This window comes from Stenella coeruleoalba (assembly GCF_951394435.1).
Source record: "Stenella coeruleoalba genome assembly, chromosome: 10".
Taxonomy (NCBI): Eukaryota; Metazoa; Chordata; class Mammalia; order Artiodactyla; family Delphinidae; genus Stenella; species Stenella coeruleoalba.
In genome coordinates, this window is record NC_137156.1 from 76556903 (window position 1) to 76575976 (window position 19074).

Consider the following 19074-nt stretch of genomic DNA (forward strand, 5'->3'; position numbering starts at 1 on the left):
CTAACCAATGAACTAGGTAAAGTAGCAGGGTACAAAATTAATGCACAGAAATCTCTTGCATTCCTATAGACTAATGATGAAAAACCTGAAAGAGAAATTAAGGAAACACTCCCATTTACCATTGCAACAAAAAGAATAAAATGCCTAGGAATAAACCTACCTAAGGAGACAAAAGACCTGTATGCAGAAAACTATAAGACAGTGATGAAAGAAATTAAAGATGATACAAGCAGATGGAGAGATATACCAGGTTCTTGGTTTGGAAGAATAAATATTGTGAAAATGACTATACTACCCAAAGCAATCTACAGATTCAGTGCAATCAAACTACCAATGTCATTTTTCACAGAACTAGGACAGAAAATTTCACAATTTGTATGGAAACACAAAAGACCCTGAATAGCCAAAGCAATCTTGAGAAAGAAAGCAGAGCTGGAGGAAGCAGGCTTCTGGACTTCGGACTATACTACACAGCTACAGTAATCCAGACAGTATGGTACTGGCACAAAAACAGAAATATAGATCAATGGAACAGGATAGAAAGCCGAGTGATAAACCCAAGCACTTATGGTCACCTAATCTTTGATAAAGAAGGCAAGATTATACAATGGAGAAAGACAGCCTCTTCAATAAGTGGTGCTGGGAAAACTGGACAGCTACATGTAAAAGAATGAAATTAGAATACTTTCTAACACCATACACAAAAATAAACTCAAAATGGATTAAAGAACTAAATGTAAAGCCAGACACTATCAAACTCAGAGGAAAACATAGGCAGAACACTCTGTGACATAAATCACAGCAAGATCCTCTTTGACCCACCTGCTAGAGAAATGGAAATAAAAGCAAAAATAAACAAATGGGACCTAATGAAACTTAAAAGCTTTTGCACAGCAAAGGAAACCATAAACAAGACGAAAAGACAACCCTCAGAGTGGAAGAAAATATTTGCAAATGAAGCAACTGACAAAGGATTAATCTCCAAAATGTACAAGCCATTCATACATCTCAATTTCAAAAGAACAAACAACCCAATCCAAAAATGGGCAGAAGACCTAAAGAGACATTTCTCCAAAGAAGATATACAGATTGCCAACAAATACATGAAAGGATGCTCAACATCACTAACCATTAGAGAAATGCAAATCAAAACCACAATGAGGTGTCACCTCACACCAGTCAGAATGGCCATCATCAAAAAATCTACAAACAATAAATGCTGGAGAGGGTGTGGAGAAAAGGGAACCCTCTTGCACTGTTGGTGGGAATGTAAATTGATACAGCCACTATGGAGAACAGTATGGAGTTTCCTTAAAAAACTAAAACTAGAACTGCCATATGACCCAGCAATCCCACTACTGGGCATATACCCTGAGAAAACCATAATTCAAAAAGAGTCATGTACCATAATGTTCATTGCAGCACTATTTACAATAGCCAGGACATGGTAGCATTTACAATAGCCAGGACATGGTAGCAACCTACATGTCCATCTACAGATGAATGGATAAAGAAGATATGGCACATATATACAATGGAATATTACTCAGCCATAAAAAGAAACGAAATTGAGTTATTTGTAGTGAGGTAGATGGACCTAGAGTGTGTCATACAGAGTGAAGTAAGTCAGAAAGAGAAAAACAAATGCCGTATGCTAACACAAATATATGGAATCTAAAAAAAAAATGGTTCAGATGAACCTAGGGGCCCGACAGGAATTAAGACACAGATGTAGAGAATGGACTTGAGGACACGGGGAGGGGGAAGGGAAGCTGAGACAAAGTGAGAGAGTAGCATGGACATATATACACTACCAAATGTAAAACAGCTAGTGGGAAGCAGCCGCAGAGCACAGGGAGATCAGCTGGATGCTTTGTGACCACCTGAAGGGATGGGATATGGAGGGTGGGAGGAAGATGCAAGAGCGAGGGTTTATGGGGACATACGTATGCGTATAGCTCATTCACTTTGTTATATAGCAGAAACTAACACAACACTGTAAAGCAATTATACTCCAATAAAGATGTTAAGAAAAAGAAAAGGAGGAGACAATAGCAACAGCTCTACTGGAATTCAAGGAGAGGACTAGAGCACTAAGACAAATCAATAGCAATAATAAAAACAGCAGCAATTACTTATTAGTCACTATGTGTCAGGCAGTATATAGGCATAACTTAAATTAATTTTCATAAAATTTCTTTAGGTAAGTACTTTTATCACCTTCATTTTACATACTGAACCTGAGCCTGAGAAATGGTAAGGAATTTTCCCAAAGTCCCCCCAGCTAGTAAGTGATAGAACCAGAACTTAAATACACATTTGTCTGTCTGACTCCAAAAGAGGCCCTAATCAATACAGCACTAGTACAAGGGACTAATCATGGAAAGAAAGGCTTGGGTTTTGTTTTCCCAATTTAGAAATGATGCAGGACAATTCTAGAACCTTTACTTGTGATCAAGTGGTAAACCAACTAGCTCTTAAATAATTTAAACACCATGTACGTTTATCACCTACCTTAAAGAAGTAAATGTCCAATTTTCAGTTTCTCTAAAGAGTTATTTAATTCTGGGTTTCCTAAGTTTGACCACAAAGGGGATTTGACTGTGAAACCTTTCCTAAGGCCCATGAGATTGTTGGTCAGTCAGATATCCATAACAGACAGTCTATCAACCTGATATATCATTCCAGCAATGGAAGTTCAAAGCAAAGATTTTTAAGGCTACTGAGATAAGGTAAAATGAATCTTTCCAATATTCTTTCCTTTGCTACAGAACCAAGTTAGCAAAAACTAAATTATAAATCACAGTGTGTGTAATTTAATCACATATTTACCTTAAAAAAAATTTTTTTTGGTCCTTCTCTCATGTAGAGAACAAATATGTATTCTCATTTAAACCTCTGTTGTAACTATTCCCATTGTCCCCAGGCTCCTCATTCTCTTTCAATGTGTCTATCTTCAGTAAAACACAAATAGTTCAGCTTGATTGCACAGCTGATAAATCTTAAAGATAATAAACTGGACAGAGTAGCAGTGAGATTCTAAATTAGACAGACCAGCAGTCATCCTCACAGTAATGGAATAAATAAAGCATGAAAAATTAAATTAAATGACAATTTCTGATTTGAAGTCTGGTTTTCCTGTTTTTACTCAGTAGAAAAATTAGGCTGTACTGGCCTTCCTTAGGAGGAACTTTCCTTAGAAGGGATCTGTGTGCTTATTTTTTACATATAAAATATCTGATATATCAGCTACAATGCACCCTTATCTACCTCATAATTAACTTTAAGTATGTATTGCCTTTATATTATATCCAACACAATATATTTTAGATCAGTTTGAACAGTTAAGATTGGTTATAAAGAATTTTTCTTCATTAGTTGGACTTAAAACTATTTTGGCAAGTCCCCAACATAAAACGGTTCAGTCATGTTATTTTCCTTTTTATTCCTTCAAATGTTATAAGGTACTATTCTATGTCTGGTAGGGGCATGCAGGAGGCGGGAGGGAGGAAGGAATGAACAGACCTATAGTATATTTTGAAAATAAGACAAATCAATAAGTATATTTTGAGTCTCTTCAACATATTGCCTAGGAGGTCTAATAGATAACCACGTATGGGAACAGAAACAGAATCTCATCTAATGATATTCCAAAAATTTAGTGACTTGTAGGTTCTTTCACACTTATACTCTGCATAGTGTGATACTATGTAGCACATTTAATGCTCTTTATGCCTTGGTGTTTTAATGTAAAAGGAAATTCTTTGCTCTATAGCTTTAAACATTATCCGGGAGCTGGCTCCCATGGACGCCTTTCACATTCCTACTCAGAACTCTCAGAGAAAAGCTGTCATTTCTTGTTCTATTCAAGTCAGACTACCTCGTCTCCAGACGCCAAGAGTAAAAGGAATGTCTAAGATAACACCTTCATTTATTCATATGATTTTCATCTTGGACAGTATTATAAAAGCCAGTCATAAATTGGGAAAATAATGGGATAATGTGACATATATTATAAAATGAAATTTATGATCCAAACAGAATAGAAGAGATGCTGCTGCACACGAGGGTTATATTCCTGTCATCAACAAGTGTCTTTGCACATGACCTACACATAAATCTCTTTCTAAGGAAGAAAAAGGAGGGAGAAGGCTAAACTCTAAAGGGCTCACTTTTACAAACATATATAATACTTAGCATTTTCATATGAAATTCAACCTTGTTCTGCCTAAAAGAAAACCTAATCAAACAACAGAGAAGCAAACTCTAAATACTAATTTTATTCCACTTAGCACTTGAAAATGAATACACTAGGTCTTGAAAGAGGCCCAGCTAAGACTTCTACTAAGCTTTAAATTATCTGGTAAAACTGAGTTTTCTTTCTGGAGGGAAGAGCTTCTGTCTGGGTTTTCTTTTTCTTTTTAAGGAAAAGAAATCTGTATAATTATACGTCTATGTTTACATGTGTGGAACAAAGTATGGATAAAGAAAGAAAAATGGACCATCAAGAAGCTAGTTATCACTAAGTACGTAAAGGTGTAATAGTCTAACAACGCCAACGAAATACATACTGTAACAACACTGTAATTTAAACCAAGCTATCAAAATATTTCAAAAGAGAACAAATTTTATGATTTTTAAAATGAAATACGATCATTGCTATTAACAATATGCTATAAAATAAATATACTAGACATAGCTTCTGTTAATAACTACTACAGTTTCTCAGGAAACAATCTTTACAGAGCAAGTCTGATTAATGTACAAGAGACAGCTTTTCTTCTTTGAGCCCTAACCATATGCCATTGTTTCCAAGAGAGTGTTTATAAAAGCTATAAAGATGATAATGTTTTAAACGTCACCTTGCCTATATTTAGCAATTGTCAATACAAAATATCTCTTATTTTACTTTCTCTCCACCCTCTATTGCCTAGTTAGACATTATTTTTCCATCTCTATATAGGTTGGTCTTCCTAAACAGGAAAATAACCAACATAAACTTACACACAAAATTTGACGACATTTCTTTCAGAGTAATATGACCTGTTTGACATCTGAAGATCAAGACAGGGATAATGATTTATTAGGTCAAACCACACAGGACTTATATATAATAAGCTGCAAGACAAAGCTTATTAAATGATTCCACTAGTCACATAACTGAATATAAAAGGGGAAACGTTTCACTGACTTTGGTCAAACATGATAGTTGCCGCAGTAGATTAAAGGTCCCAGAAGTACTCTTAGTTAGGTTGGGGACCAAATGTCACTCCATATGATTTTGTTCTTCATGGGCAATGTCTCCAAAGGGCTAGATTTGTAAAAATCTAGCCTGAACCCAGGTATGAATTTTGTTTTGCTTTTCCCTTTTGAGTGGATAAGCACTTGGTGCATGAAAATATCACCTTTCTTTCTTATCAACAAAAGCACTAACAAACAGAATTCAGAAGAATTCAGATTTACAGATCAAGAAATATGGCAAATGTTCTCAGTGTCAGAACAAATATGAAATTATCCAGGAAGTAAATAATAAGTTTCTGGAACATCCAAATGTTGGCTCTCCTACTTGCCATCTACCAAAGCATGGAGAAAAGTAAGAAACAGAAATAACAGAAGCTCAAATTACTCATGTGGTGCTTCTTAATATATCTGTTGACTATCTTCTGTGGGAAAAGATTGCAATAAATAGGAAAAGATGTGGTGATTATATGTAGCTTCTGTTTCTGCAGTTCCAGCCCCTAAGTTTTATTTTCCAAATAGCCAAGGACTGCAGTTATCAAAAAGATAACCCTTTCCAAATTAAGGGAATAATAATGGAAAGAAATAATTGTTAAATAAATAAAAGTAAACATATATTTTGCCATATTATATATTATTTACATTTTATATGTTATGTGCATAAAATTTTATTGATATATACTCCTAAAAGTTAAAATCTTGGTTGCCACTGAGTAATAAAATCAGAAGTCATTTTTATTTTTACCTCTATACTTTCATGCATTTTCTGTTGCTCTACAATGAAGATGGAATGATTTTATACTCAGGGGAAGAAGGGGACATTCTTCTCCTAGCACCACACCCACGTCAAGAAGAAGAAGCATGAGTACGAAGAGGGGACAGAAATATGATAAAAGAGCCTGCTTTATCCTCTTCATCTGCCATTTTTCCTCTTCCTCTCTTCTCTGCTTTCCTCGGCAGAAGCCATGAGTTCTTCTGGGGTATGGGCTGACTCCCTCCTCCAGCACTGACCAGTGTGCCTCTGATTCTCACCAAGCCTTGGTTTTCCCTTCTACAGAATGAAGATAATAATAGTACTTATCTCCTAAGAAGTCCAGGCAAGATAATGCAAGTACAGTTCTTAGCACAGGGCCTGGCTCAAAGAGAGGACTCAACAATGTTAAATGCACATTTCTTCACCAGTCTTGCCAGATCTGGGAAATCTTAAGACTTACAAAATACTTTATGACATACAATATGCTTAAACAAACAGTAAGTAAATTAATCTATAAACTGAAAGTAAAATTCAGAGCTGAAATTCAAGCCTTATCCTCCTCATGCCTGAGTTTGATAACCAAACAGCACTTTTGAGCTGGACTGACCCAGTGGTGTGCTGAAGCCACCTCTAGACTTATAAGAGCCCATTGTTAAATTTCAAGAATTTTGCAAGCCAGTTGTTAAACACAGCCATTATTTAATTAATTTATTTATTTTTTATATTTCTGACCAGTAGCTTCTTCTTTTTTTTTTAACATCTTTATTGGAGTCTAATTGCTTTACAATGGTGTGCTAGTTTCTACATTATAACAAAGTGAATCAGCTATACATATACATATATCCCCATAACTCCTCCCTCTTGCGTCTCCCTGCTACCCTCCCTATCCCACCCCTCTAGGTGGTCACAGAGCACTGAGCTGATCTCCCTGTGCTATGCGGCTGCTTCCCACTAGCTATCTATTTTACATTTGGTAGTGTATATATGTCCATGCCACTCTCTCACTTCATCCCAGCTTACCCTTCCCCCTCCCCATGTCCTCAAGTCCATTCTCTATGTCTGTCTCTATGTCTTTATTCCTGTCATGCCCCTACGTTCTTCAGAACCATTTTTTTTAGATTCCATATATATAACAAAGCCATTATTAAAAATTAAGTTATATAATTTTATAAACTATAATATGTAATTCACAATTAAGTGAAAATATTTTAAAAGGGTAATAAATACACAAAACTCATCACTTTCCAATTCTTTTACTATCATCTTTACTCTTAAGGTTACTTGCATCTATTATAGCTGTATGGTGGAAATGCTGTTTAACGTACTGCTATTCTGCATCTCTGCCCAAGTCCACTTTCAGTCAAGTCAAATCGGTAGTTTAAAAATGGCCAAATTGGGCTTCCGTGGTGGCGCGGTGGTTGGGGGTACGCCTGCCAGTGCAGGGGACGCGGGTTCGCGCCCCGGTCCGGGAGGATCCCACGTGCCGCGGAGCGGCTGGGCCCGTGAGCCATGGCCGCTAAGCCTGCGCGTCCGGAGCCTGTGCTCCGCAACGGGAGAGGCCGTGGCGGTGAGGGGCCCGCGTACCGGAAAAAAAAAAAAAAAAAAAAAAAAAAGAGGCCAAATTGGCAAATGCTACAAATCAAGATTTGATATTGTTTTGTTCATTTGAGAGAGATGGAGAATATGCAATATGCATATCAGACTTAAAAGTGTGCCACATCTGTAGCTGTTAACTCTGAGTAGAACAAAAAAAATTATTGATGTATTCTTCCAGCATTTAAAACTATTATACAATATTTTTCACAGAACTACACTTGTTCATCAATTGCAAACATAGAGTGGCTATGGATTCAAGAGTTTGACAAAATCAACAATAGTGTTATATGAGAATCTATTGGCTTCTGGAACTTACAATAAAGAGTAGTGATTATTTCATTATTATTTATAAATTATAGCTACATATCCTTTACATCAGTAAAATTTATAATAAATGCACACGTGCGCACACACACATTCTTTTCCTGGAGAGCCGGTGGTTAAAAACTTACCAGCACACCACTAAGCTAACCATTGCTTTAACCTACAAGGAACCTATAAGCTCTCAGCAGAGTTCCAGGCCCATCTTCAAAGCACTAAAGGTGGGGTTTAAAAGGTTTTAGCTTCAGTTGAGTCTACCCAACTGGATTATTATATTTAAATACGGTACACTGAATATCCCCCTCCTGCATGATGATAAAGCAAGCATATAGAGCTTCAAGTTCCGCCATAATTATGGAAAATTTACTATCTAGAAACCCAAATTTGGTAAAGTCAGGATAGCTTTCTACAACTCATGAAAGCACTAAAAGGTAAGTAAAATATGCCCCTCTCTGCCTCCAAGAGCAGGGAGAAAAACCACATTATCCTATAACACAAGAGAAGTGGTACGGGTAGGTACAAAATGCTAGGAGAAGACTGGGGAAAGAGCCATGAGTTTGGAACCCAGGTCCTGGTCAATGGCAACTATGTCGTCTGCCTCAAAGCAAACGAGAGAAAGGAGGAACGTCCCAGATAGAAGGAAAAATCTGAGCAGTATAGCTGAACGGTTAGGAGGAAGGATTCTAGAATCAGACAGCCTGGGTTCAAACCCAGGCTCCCCTACTCACTATGTAAACTTGGGCAAGTTACTCACTATGTAAACTTGGGCAAGCCTCTGTTTCTATCTGCAAAAGGAGGATGGTAACTTCTTGCTCAGACCACAGTAGTGAGAATCAAATGAGATTACATACGTAAAGTGCTTAGAACAGTGCCACACAATTGGCCGATAAATGTAACTACTACCGTGATCATTGTTGTCAGACTCAAGTGTTGAAAAGGTTATCTTTAGGTGTTGTGGGGAAGGCTGCAGGAATTGGGTAGAACATTGCAATCAGAGGAAAGAGAATAAGCAAAAAACACAGAAGACATGTTGGGGACCAGTTAGTTAGCCCGGAGGCACGAGAACGGGCCTCATGTGGGCCAAGGCCATGCACCGCCACAGCAGATAAGGCTGGAAGACTAGACCAGCAGTCAGCCAGAAGATGTCAGATACACAGCCATTCCTCCCCCTCTTCTGAGAAAATACAAAGCTGAGTTTTTAAGATGGCCTTATCATTTTTCTCTTGACAGGTACTGTAAATTGTGCCTCTGATATATTTCTGAAGAGCCTATAGGGGGATGATAAATCAGGTGATGTTACATATATTCATCAGTACATTAATTGTTATTAAATACTCACAACACCTAAAATTGATCTGCACCAAGATTTACTGCTCTGACGGAAATCCACCTGGAAAAGAATACATGATAATTAAGAAGAATGACCACAGATTTGCAGCAATGTGAGGACTATAAACAAGATTTAAACTCCTCCCTGAGGGAATAACTAGATGATGTTTATTCTGTAGATGAACAATGTGATTGTAACAATGGAAGAGATTGATGAGATTTTTTTTTCCCCTGTGGGAGTTTGATTTAGCCAGCTATCTCAGGTAATAGTAGGATGCAGGACTAAGTAGTCCAGCACCACTTGAAAATTCTTTGTAAAGGGTAAATAGCACATATCCTCAGTGACCTGGAAAAATAGATTATAAGTCAAGTGGGCACAAACTGGCACAGAAGCTGCAAACTGGCATAAAAGCAACCAGAATTGAAGAAAACAATTTTTTTCTAAATTAGCCACAACTGAATTCAACCAAATTAGAGAGAAAAGGGACAAGGAGAGTCATCTTATCATGGAGAAGGGAATAAATCATTCTCTTTTTGTAGGCATTCGGCCTGTAGGCTGCTGTATGGGTCTAACAGGTAATTTTTAGTAATCTCTCCTGTCCAGGAAATGAAGAATCACCTGGCCTCAGTAAACACACAAACTAAAAGCAAGGCAACATTAGCCTTACAGATTCTAGCTACTTAAAGTATAAGAAGATATCAGCTGGGACCTTGTTAGAAACACAAAATCTTGGGCCCCACCCTAGATCTCCTGAATCAGAATCTGCACTTTTAACAATAATCCCCAGGAATCTAGGTGATCTCTTTGCACACTGAAGTTTAAGAAGCACTGATCTAGGACTTCCCTGGTGGCACAGTGGTTAAGACGCCACCTGCCAATGCAGGGGACACGGGTTCGATCCCTGGTCCGGGAAGATCCCACATGCCCTGGAGCAACTAAGCCCGTGTGCCACAACTACTGAGCCTCCGCTCTAGAGCCCGTGAGCCACAACTACTGGGGCCCATGAACCACAACTACTGAAGCCTGCACGTCTAGAGCCCATGTTCTGCAACAAGAGAAGACAGCAATGAGAAGCTCGTGCACCACAACAAAGAGTAGCCCCTACTCGTCACAACTAGAGAAAGCCTGTGCGAAGCAACAAAGACCCAATGCAGCCAAAAATAAATTTAAAAATTAAAAGAAAAAAGCACTGGGGCTTCCCTGGTAGCGCAGTGGTTGAGGGTCCGCCTGCCAATTCAGGGGACACGGGTTCGTGCCCTGTTCCGGGAGGATTCCACATGCTGCAGAGCGGCTGGGCCCGTGAGCCATGGTCGCTGAGCCTGCGCTCCGCAATGGGAGAGGCCACAACAGTGAGTGCCCCGTGTACCGAAAAAAAAAAAAAAAAAAAAAGCACTGATCTAGAGAGCTAGACCTTCATTCGTTCATTCATTCATTCAATAAACTTTCAAGATCTGTACTGCTAATATGATAGGTAGCCACTAGCCACACATGGATATTTAAATTTCAATTAATTAAAATTAAATCAAGTTTTAATTTAATTTCAGGGGTTCATTGGAACTAACCACAATTTAAGTGTTCAATTAGCACAGGTAGGTAGTGTCTACCAGATATGTTTCCATCATCACAGAAATTTCTATTGGATATAGTTGATTTAGACACTTGGGACACACCACTGAAGAAAGAAGAGAAAGATTCTTATGCTCATGAAGCTTAGATTCTAGCAGCAGGGAAGCAGATAATAAACAGTAAACAACTTAAGTGACTAAATTAAAGGTATGTTGGATGGTTAAATGCTAAAGACAAATATTAAAAATAGAGCAGCCTTGGTAGTTCCCTGGTGGCCTAGTGGTTAGGATTCCAGGCTTTCACTGCCGTGGCCTGGGATCAATCCCTGGTCAGGGAACTGAGATCCCACGAGTACACAGTGCAGCCAAAAAAAAAAAAAAAACAAAAACCTAGAGCAGCCTTAGAAGGATCAGGAAGATGGAGGGACAGTTAGATTTTAAATATGGCAGGTCTAGTGGGTTTCAACAAAGAGGTCACATTAAAGGAGAGGCAGGTTGCTAGCCAGCAGGGGGAGTGTTCCAGACAAAGGGAAAATCCAAAAAGTCCAAAGGCCCTATGGCAGGTGTCTGAGGAACAGCAAGGGAACCCACGTGGGTTGGAGGAGAGTGAGAAAGAAGGCTGAGTAAAAGGGTAGGAGATCAGAGAGCTAAGGTTCCCTGGTAGGGAGAAGGGCCTCCTTGTCCATTGTAAAGGACCTGGCTTTTACTTGGAGTGAAATGAGGAGACTTGAAAGGTTCTGAGCCAAGGAGTGAGATGCTTCAACACCATCTCAAAGTTATTCTAGTTCAGCAGAAAAGGACTATAAACAAAAGTTACTTGTTTGTTTTAATTCAAGGTCATATTCAAGGGTAAAAACACACTATCTGCACTGGCAAAATGACTTTGTTTACAAGTTTTGGTAACCACCAGAAGCTTGTTAATGATACACAAACAGAAGTCATTAAAATTTATCACTGTGAAATTCAGACACTTTTTCAGAGGCTCAATTAATATGCAGTCACAAGGTCTTACAGGTTCCCACCCAGAATCTGGAGCCATACTTGCTATAAACAGTTTGAGCAAATCCTAAGGAATGCAAATCAGACTCACCCAACTGCCTAAAAGGTGGAACTCTGCCTAAGTGTATCATCCTCAAAATTTCTTGGTTACTTTATTACTAATTTACATATATTTCTTGATGATAGAGAAATCCATACAGTGATTCCAATCTTTTTTTTTTCCCCACCCTGACCCCATCCCAGTTAAATGCCAAAGCTCTGGAAATCAAGGTATGGGGTTTTCTTTAAGTTGTCTTTTCCAGAGTTCCCAGAAACAATGGCACATTCTACCCACAGTTGAGAATGCTGCTGTCTTGCAGGTAAATCCAACGACAGTTCTAAGAACTAGAGGTCACTGTAGCCTGTCTAGAAAATGCCGTCATCAGCCTCAAGGCCTAGGTTCACTACATGGAAGTTATACTGGAGAGGCAGGCCTAATATGACTAAAAGTCATCACTTATGATTTATTCCCTGGGGATCACCAACAACCGTGATCCAGCCTGAGTTCTGGCAGAAAAATAGAGTAAGGTCACCTTCGGTAAATTAAATCAAATGAACAATAAATCAAAGCATGCCAGGTCATTGGGAACTAACTGTTCAGATGCTCATGACAAGTGAGTGGATCAAGGAGCATCATTTTTATGCATCTGGGCATAACATTTTTGAACAACAGAACATAAGAGGAGATTTTAGCAACTAAATTATTACCAGTTTGAGTTATGGGAGTCCAGAAGTGGAGCTGTTTTATTATTTCATTCATTAAATAACTACCTGTTAGGACCCACTATGGGCAAGGACTATTCCAACTGTTGGAAATGCAGCAGTTCACATGCTACAGCACCTTATCCACATTAAGTTACAGTTTCAATTTTGACCTCCTTATGGCTCCCTTTTGGAGCCAGGAACCTTTCAACCTGAAGAGAAAACCTGAAGAGGTCTTCTATGGATGAGAAGGATTCAGAGATCATTTTGGAGAAAAAAGGAAAGGGAGACATACTAGCAGAAGGTGGCTCTTCACAGGCAAATCTACACGGTAACTTTTATATACTCCACCCTGAAGCCAGAGCACCTGAGCCTCTTTTGCTTCCCTCATCCAACCAAAGGAGTCACCCCCAAGATGTGAAGCACCACTCCTCACCTCACCCGCTTTCTGGTACAGAAAAACCAGAAAGAGCAGAGAAAAGCTATTTCCAGAGACTGGACACATTAAGACACTAAGGTGAACAAAGGGGCAAATTGGCCCCTCAATACAATTTTTAAAACAATGTATTTTTTGCATGCTATCCATGATAACTGTGATTTTAAAATTTAAAATACACTTTTCCTCACTTAACCATTTCTACTCCTCAACTCCTCACCAAAAAAATTACAGTAAAATTGACATTAGACTTTGTAAGCTACCCCAAATCTACCCTATATAAATTATACTTCTGCTCAAGTTAGTCAGAATCAGTTTCTGTTGTTCGCAATTAAATACTTTAGTTGAAATAGTACCTTAGTGTGTCATTCAGGAAAGCTGAGGAAACCTCTAATTTTAGGTCTGCAACTAATTATCTGTTAATCTCAGGAGAAATTATTTAAAGTAGCTGGACTTCAGTTTTCTTACAAGCAAATTGAAAAGATTAGACTAAATTATTCCTAAAAGTTTATAAAATAACATGAATGACATAAAATAACAAACATGTTTCTATCTTATTTCTCAACATTAACCAAAAAGAGATCACTGTCAGACAGTGGTGGTTTGATATTTTCCCAGGAAGAATTAAATTTGCAAGGTAGGTTCTGCGTTTGCTCTAGCTATTCCTCCACCTCACTCCTTTGGCTCCTTGATAATGTTTAACATGTATGTTCCAACAGACAAAATCCCTCCAAGGTCTTCAGTGTGACTTTTTTAGTCTCACTGCTTATGAAAAAGCACATCAAAAGAAATGGTCAGAGACAAGGCTCAAAATTTTTGCATTTAAGCTTCACAACTAAATATTTGGATTGTGGTATAGGGACTTCTCAAGGGCACTTCAAAAGTTCCTCTTGTGATTCAAAGGTCTGGGAAATAATTTGCCTGAAGAAAACTTAGCCTTCTGCCTTGACTAGACTGGTTTGTGCAACAGCCTCTCCTTTCTAAAAAACAACAATCGTGGTTTCCATTTGTTGTCTTACGGAGATATGTTTTAAATTATTAAGAATAATAATGAAAAGACAAAAGAAATTTTAAGTATTTCATACAAAAGCTACAAAAGCATTATGTTGGGGAAGTTTGAGAAGTTTATTAGGTCAATCTAGGCTCTAATATACTCAGATAATTGATTTAAACTTGTAGGTGCAATAAATCACACTGGTCATGGAGGCGGCACCAGATGAAAATGAGAACACAGATCAATTAATTATCTGAGAGTTTTGGGCTTTCTCACTGGCTTGCTATTATAAAATCATTTTCTTGGTTCCATCTCAAACATCAGGGTGCCTTTTTTATATACAACACTTTGGCCACCAAGAATAGAGTGCTATGACAGCAGAGTGGTTATAGCTTGGCTCTAATGTCAGAGCACAGGGTTCTAGCCCAAGATCCACCCAGGGAATGTTGCTTGGCCTCACAATGCCTTGGTTTCCTCATCTGTAAGGCAGGGGAAATAATAGTGTTTTGCAAAATCTAACACATGTACCACTGGGAGTATAACAGACGATATTAGATGGTATATGAGTGACTTTTTATTTTATTAACTATGTGCTTGATTCTAAGCATATTAAATATATATATAACTAGTACATCAAGCTAACTAACATAATTGCTTAGGACAAAACTAAGTTAAGGAAAAGAAAAACTGGGCTCCAAATAGTCCTAGTTTATGAGGGAAAGTATTTCACTGAAAAAGTCTAGTTAATAAATATAAAGAAATAACAGAATTAGAAAAGCATGATTTTTTGTAATCATGTAATGAAATAATTGCTTCAGATAATATCCATCAATAGAAGTGATCACTGTATGAAAAATTAATGGGGAACTTTACTATGGAATGGTAAGGCTGTCACCTGCCAAACCCATTTATGAATCTTAGCATCACTAAAAGTGGTTGCAAACTATGGATGCCTCCTGATGAAGCAGTAGGAAGCACAATTACCATTGATGAAGCATTCTTGCCAAGAACACTTACATTAAATCAAGTCTAGAGATAACTTCAGTATAAGAAATATGACGGATAGAGGAACAAGTTAGAAAACATCATAAGAAACCAAAATGTGAGACCTTCTGTAGGACAAGGGACCCTGTTTCTGTAACAAGGCTCTGGCAGGAACAGAGGCAGGACTTCTACATTAGGGGAGACTTAAGGGACATACGTAATATACAGACTTTGGATTTGATAAAAAGAAAAAAGTGAATAGAAAAGCAGTAAATGACATTTTCAAGTCAGTTGAGGATGTTTGTGAAGCGGGATTATGTAATACCAATTGCTGTTTATTTTGCTAGATGTGATAATAGCATTGTAGTTAAGTACCAAAATGTCCATATTTTTTTAGAGATGCACTCTGAAGCACATCAGAGTAAAGTGAACTGATGTTTGGGATTTGCTTTAAAATACTTCAGAAAAAAGAGAAAGACAGAGATAAAGAAAGGGGTGGGGGAGGAAAAATGACAGGAGAATAGATGAAGAAAATGGAGCAGAAATCTTGATAATTACTGAGTTTAGGTATAGGACGACTGCATAATTAGCAGAGCTCAATGCAAAATAAAAATGCAGGGCCGGGCTTCCCTGGTGGCGCAGTGGTTGAGAGTCCACCTGCCGAAGCAGGGGACACGGGTTCGTGCCCCGGTCTGGGAAGATCCCACATGCCGCGGAGCGGCTGGGCCCATGAGCCATGGCTGCTGAGCCTGCGCGTCCGGAGCCTGTGCTCCGCCACAGGAGAGGCCACAACAGTGAGAGGCCCGCGTACCGCAAAAAAAAAAAAAAAAAAAAAAGGTTTTCGATGGATATTCGTTGCATGAATAACAAATATGCAAATTTTAAGCCAGAAAAGAAATACACACATGCAAAAAGGTGGGGGAGCCTAGCACCCTTCTGTACAAAGTTCTGGAAGCTAATTTGAGAACACCTATCAAGGAGTTCTGTGTGACCATTTTACTCAAGTAGAGTCAAAATTCATGAGGCAGAATCAAAATTACACTGCCTATAATGATGACTAACAATACACATCTGCTCTTTGAAGATGCTCTCTCTATACAAGTTCTAGTAATTTCCATACACATCAGAACACATAAGATTGAGAAAAACAGTAAGAATATAATCTTTGAGAAGAGTCTAGTAGAGGAGATAAAAATGAAGAAAAAATATCAGAGGTAAAACCCAGGAGTAACATACAAGCGGTCTCAACAAAGACTCTGGTGTTCCAATGAGGAGCAGAGGGGATGTAGAAGAGACTAAATATAACGTTTTCCTTCAAGTCCATGTCCTGAGAGAACTTTATATATGTGTAACCTAAATGAGGATATTATTATATTCTGTTTCCTAATATCTCTGAGATAGGCTATATGGCATATATAAATTCTACTTAGTAACAAATCATAATAAACATATATTGAGTTTTATCACGTACCAAGCATCTCACTGAAGTTCTTTCCAGAGCTGCCAAATTTGGCTGAATAGTGCCCTGTAGCTTTACCTACAACATCATAATTAATCCTAGCAAAAACGCTGCAAGGTAAATATAGTATTATCTTTTCCACATTTTCGAGATAAAGAGTATGAGGCTTAGAGAAACTTGGTAACTGGCTCAGGCAAACAGCCAGTAAATAGCATATCTAGGAATCATACCCAAGGGCAATGAAAGATCAATGCTCGGGCTTGTGTTTTTAACCTAAACACGTCAGTGTTTTTCCAGTAAACTGTAATGAATGATAGAGGGGGCAGAAGGGTGTCCCAATTCACCACAGATAAACACTTTTACAAAACACAATAAAAATTAATTACTACCAAAGTGAAAAAAGATAAAGGCTTTCAAATTAAAATTTGTTGTTACTAGATTCAACAAATTTATGCTTATTTGCACACAAGTTTCTAAATTCTTACTCAAGTTCTGTGATTATTTTGTCACACACTGTCACCAGTGCAAGGACCACCCTTTGAGTACTGCACTACACTACAGGTATACCTTGCTTTACTGTGCTTCGCAGATACTGTGGTTTTTTACAAATGGAAGGTTTATGGCAACCCTGCATAGAGCTAGTCTGTCAACGCCATTTTTCCAACAGCATTTGCTCACTTCGTGTCTCTGTCACATTTTGGTAATTCTCACAATATTCAAACTTCTTCACTATTATTATATTTGTTATGGTGATCTGTGATCGGTGGTCTTTGATGTTACTACTGCAAAAAGATTACAACTCAATGAAGCCTCAAAAAATGGTTAGAATTTTTTAGCAATAAGGAATTTTCTAATTAAGGCATGTACATTTTTAGGCATAATGTTATTATTGCACACTTAATAGACAATTATTTCACACTTTAAATAGACTATAGTATAGTGTAAACATAACTTTTGTATGCAGTGGGAGACCAAAAAAATTGTTTGACTTGCTTAATTGTGATTTTTTTTTCACTTTATGTGGTGGTCCAGAACTGAGCCCACAATATCTCTGAGATTGCCGGTATACTATTCTATGCATGCTTAGAATGAACACTGCTTATAATAAGGTACCAAAGTTCCTCTATCTACTGATGCTAGTTAATCTATTTTTTTTGTTGTGTTGGCTTTTTTTTTTTTTTTTTTTTTGCGGTACGCGGGCCTCTCACTGTTGTGGCCTCTCCCGTGGCGGAGCACAGGCTCCGGACGCACAGGCTCAGTGGCCATGGCTCACGGGCCCAGCCGCTCCGCAGCATGTGGGATCTTCCCAGACCGGGACACGAACCCGTGTCCCCTGCATCGGCAGGCGGACTCTCAACCACTGCGCCACCAGGGAAGCCCAATCTATTTTTTTTTAAGTAAGTAAGATGATTGTTAGCTTTTTCTTCTATCATAAAAATATTTTTCCACATACTCAATATCAGTTGCAAAGTAAACAAAAATAAAGAACTTTCTGAATTCTGGGCTGCTTTATGATACAACTGCTATGGTATTTTGAAAAATGTTAAGAGGAAAATAGGAAAACACGAAATACATTACCCTGCCAACAGAACACTGAGTAAGAGTGAAGGCAGACAGAGAAAAGAGCATCAGGACAGCAAGGGCCCCCTACGCACCCTCCGCAGGGAAAAATTCTTTCTGAGAAGTGAGTGGCTGTTGGTAAACTAAAAAACAAGTACTTAAGAGATCTCAAATACATGGTGACATATGGAATCAGTCAACCTGCCACACCCCTTGAGAAGTTCTCAGTTAAATAACTGTAATCACATCCACAATACCTTCCCACACAAAAAGATGTTCTGGGAGGGAGAGGGGGGTAGAGGAAGAAGCCAGAACCTCTCGGAATACTTTTTTTTTTTTTAATGTGCCCTAAAGTTCCAAGGTAATAAGAAAAAAATGTCACCATTGTTCTTGTGGCACTGATATGAGTTGATGGGTCAAACCCATGACTTCTGAGGCTACTCAAAAAATTAGTGAGGGAGGGCATGGAAGGGGACAATATGGAGGAGAAAAATTAGTAGATAGGAGTCAGCAACCTGGAACAAACTCAATGTGAAGGAAACAATTAGAAACTGGCACAGGTCCCAAATCAATAAGAGGAGATGGCTGTGGGCAGTGAGCATACTGGCTGGGTAAGGAAAACTTAAATGCAGGTAGCTCAGCGCTGGGAACAGAACAGCTCTTCAATGTCTCTCTGGCTAAGGAGAGGGTCATCTATCCAGAGGGTGGAAAAGACACATCAGAACAGGCTTTCACAGCCCAGCTGGTCCCTGATGTCACAGCCCATGTGAACAAACAGTACTGGTGTGATTTTCCCAAATCCTGTAAGAAATAAAGACCTCACAGCTCACCTTGTCAAGCCTGGAATGCAGTCCCAACAAGAAAAGCACTTCTTACAGAATATGCAATAGATTCAAAGAGCTTTGGAACTATATTTCCCATTAGCTCTAGAGGAGGCTGTACTAATAAATTCCCCAGCACTGGGCTGAACAGGTGCAATTCAGTAATGTAGCTGTAATTGAGTGGTCAACTCAATAAAATTTGTAATGTTTTTCTAACAAATTATCTCATTTTTTTCTGAAAAGAGGTATCTGTGATTCCATGTGATAAGTTGCTTT

At 38.4% G+C, this 19074-nt stretch overlaps 1 protein-coding gene across 21 annotated transcripts in view; it reads right to left on the reverse strand.

Annotated features, from left to right (window-relative positions):
* FHIT (fragile histidine triad diadenosine triphosphatase) overlaps positions 1-19074 on the reverse strand; it is a 1435777-nt gene that overhangs the window by 1220141 nt on the left and 196562 nt on the right. For 5 of the 21 annotated variants that reach the window (XM_079935599.1, XM_079935620.1, XM_079935609.1 and 2 more), the window contains exon 3: positions 9249-9299. The exons of 14 other annotated variants lie outside the window; for them this stretch is intronic. The gene's annotated coding sequence lies outside the window, so the exon portion shown is untranslated. Of the gene's footprint in view, positions 1-9248; positions 9300-19074 lie in introns of those variants that run through there. 2 more of the 21 variants (XM_079935607.1, XM_079935596.1) reach the window with 2 other exon arrangements.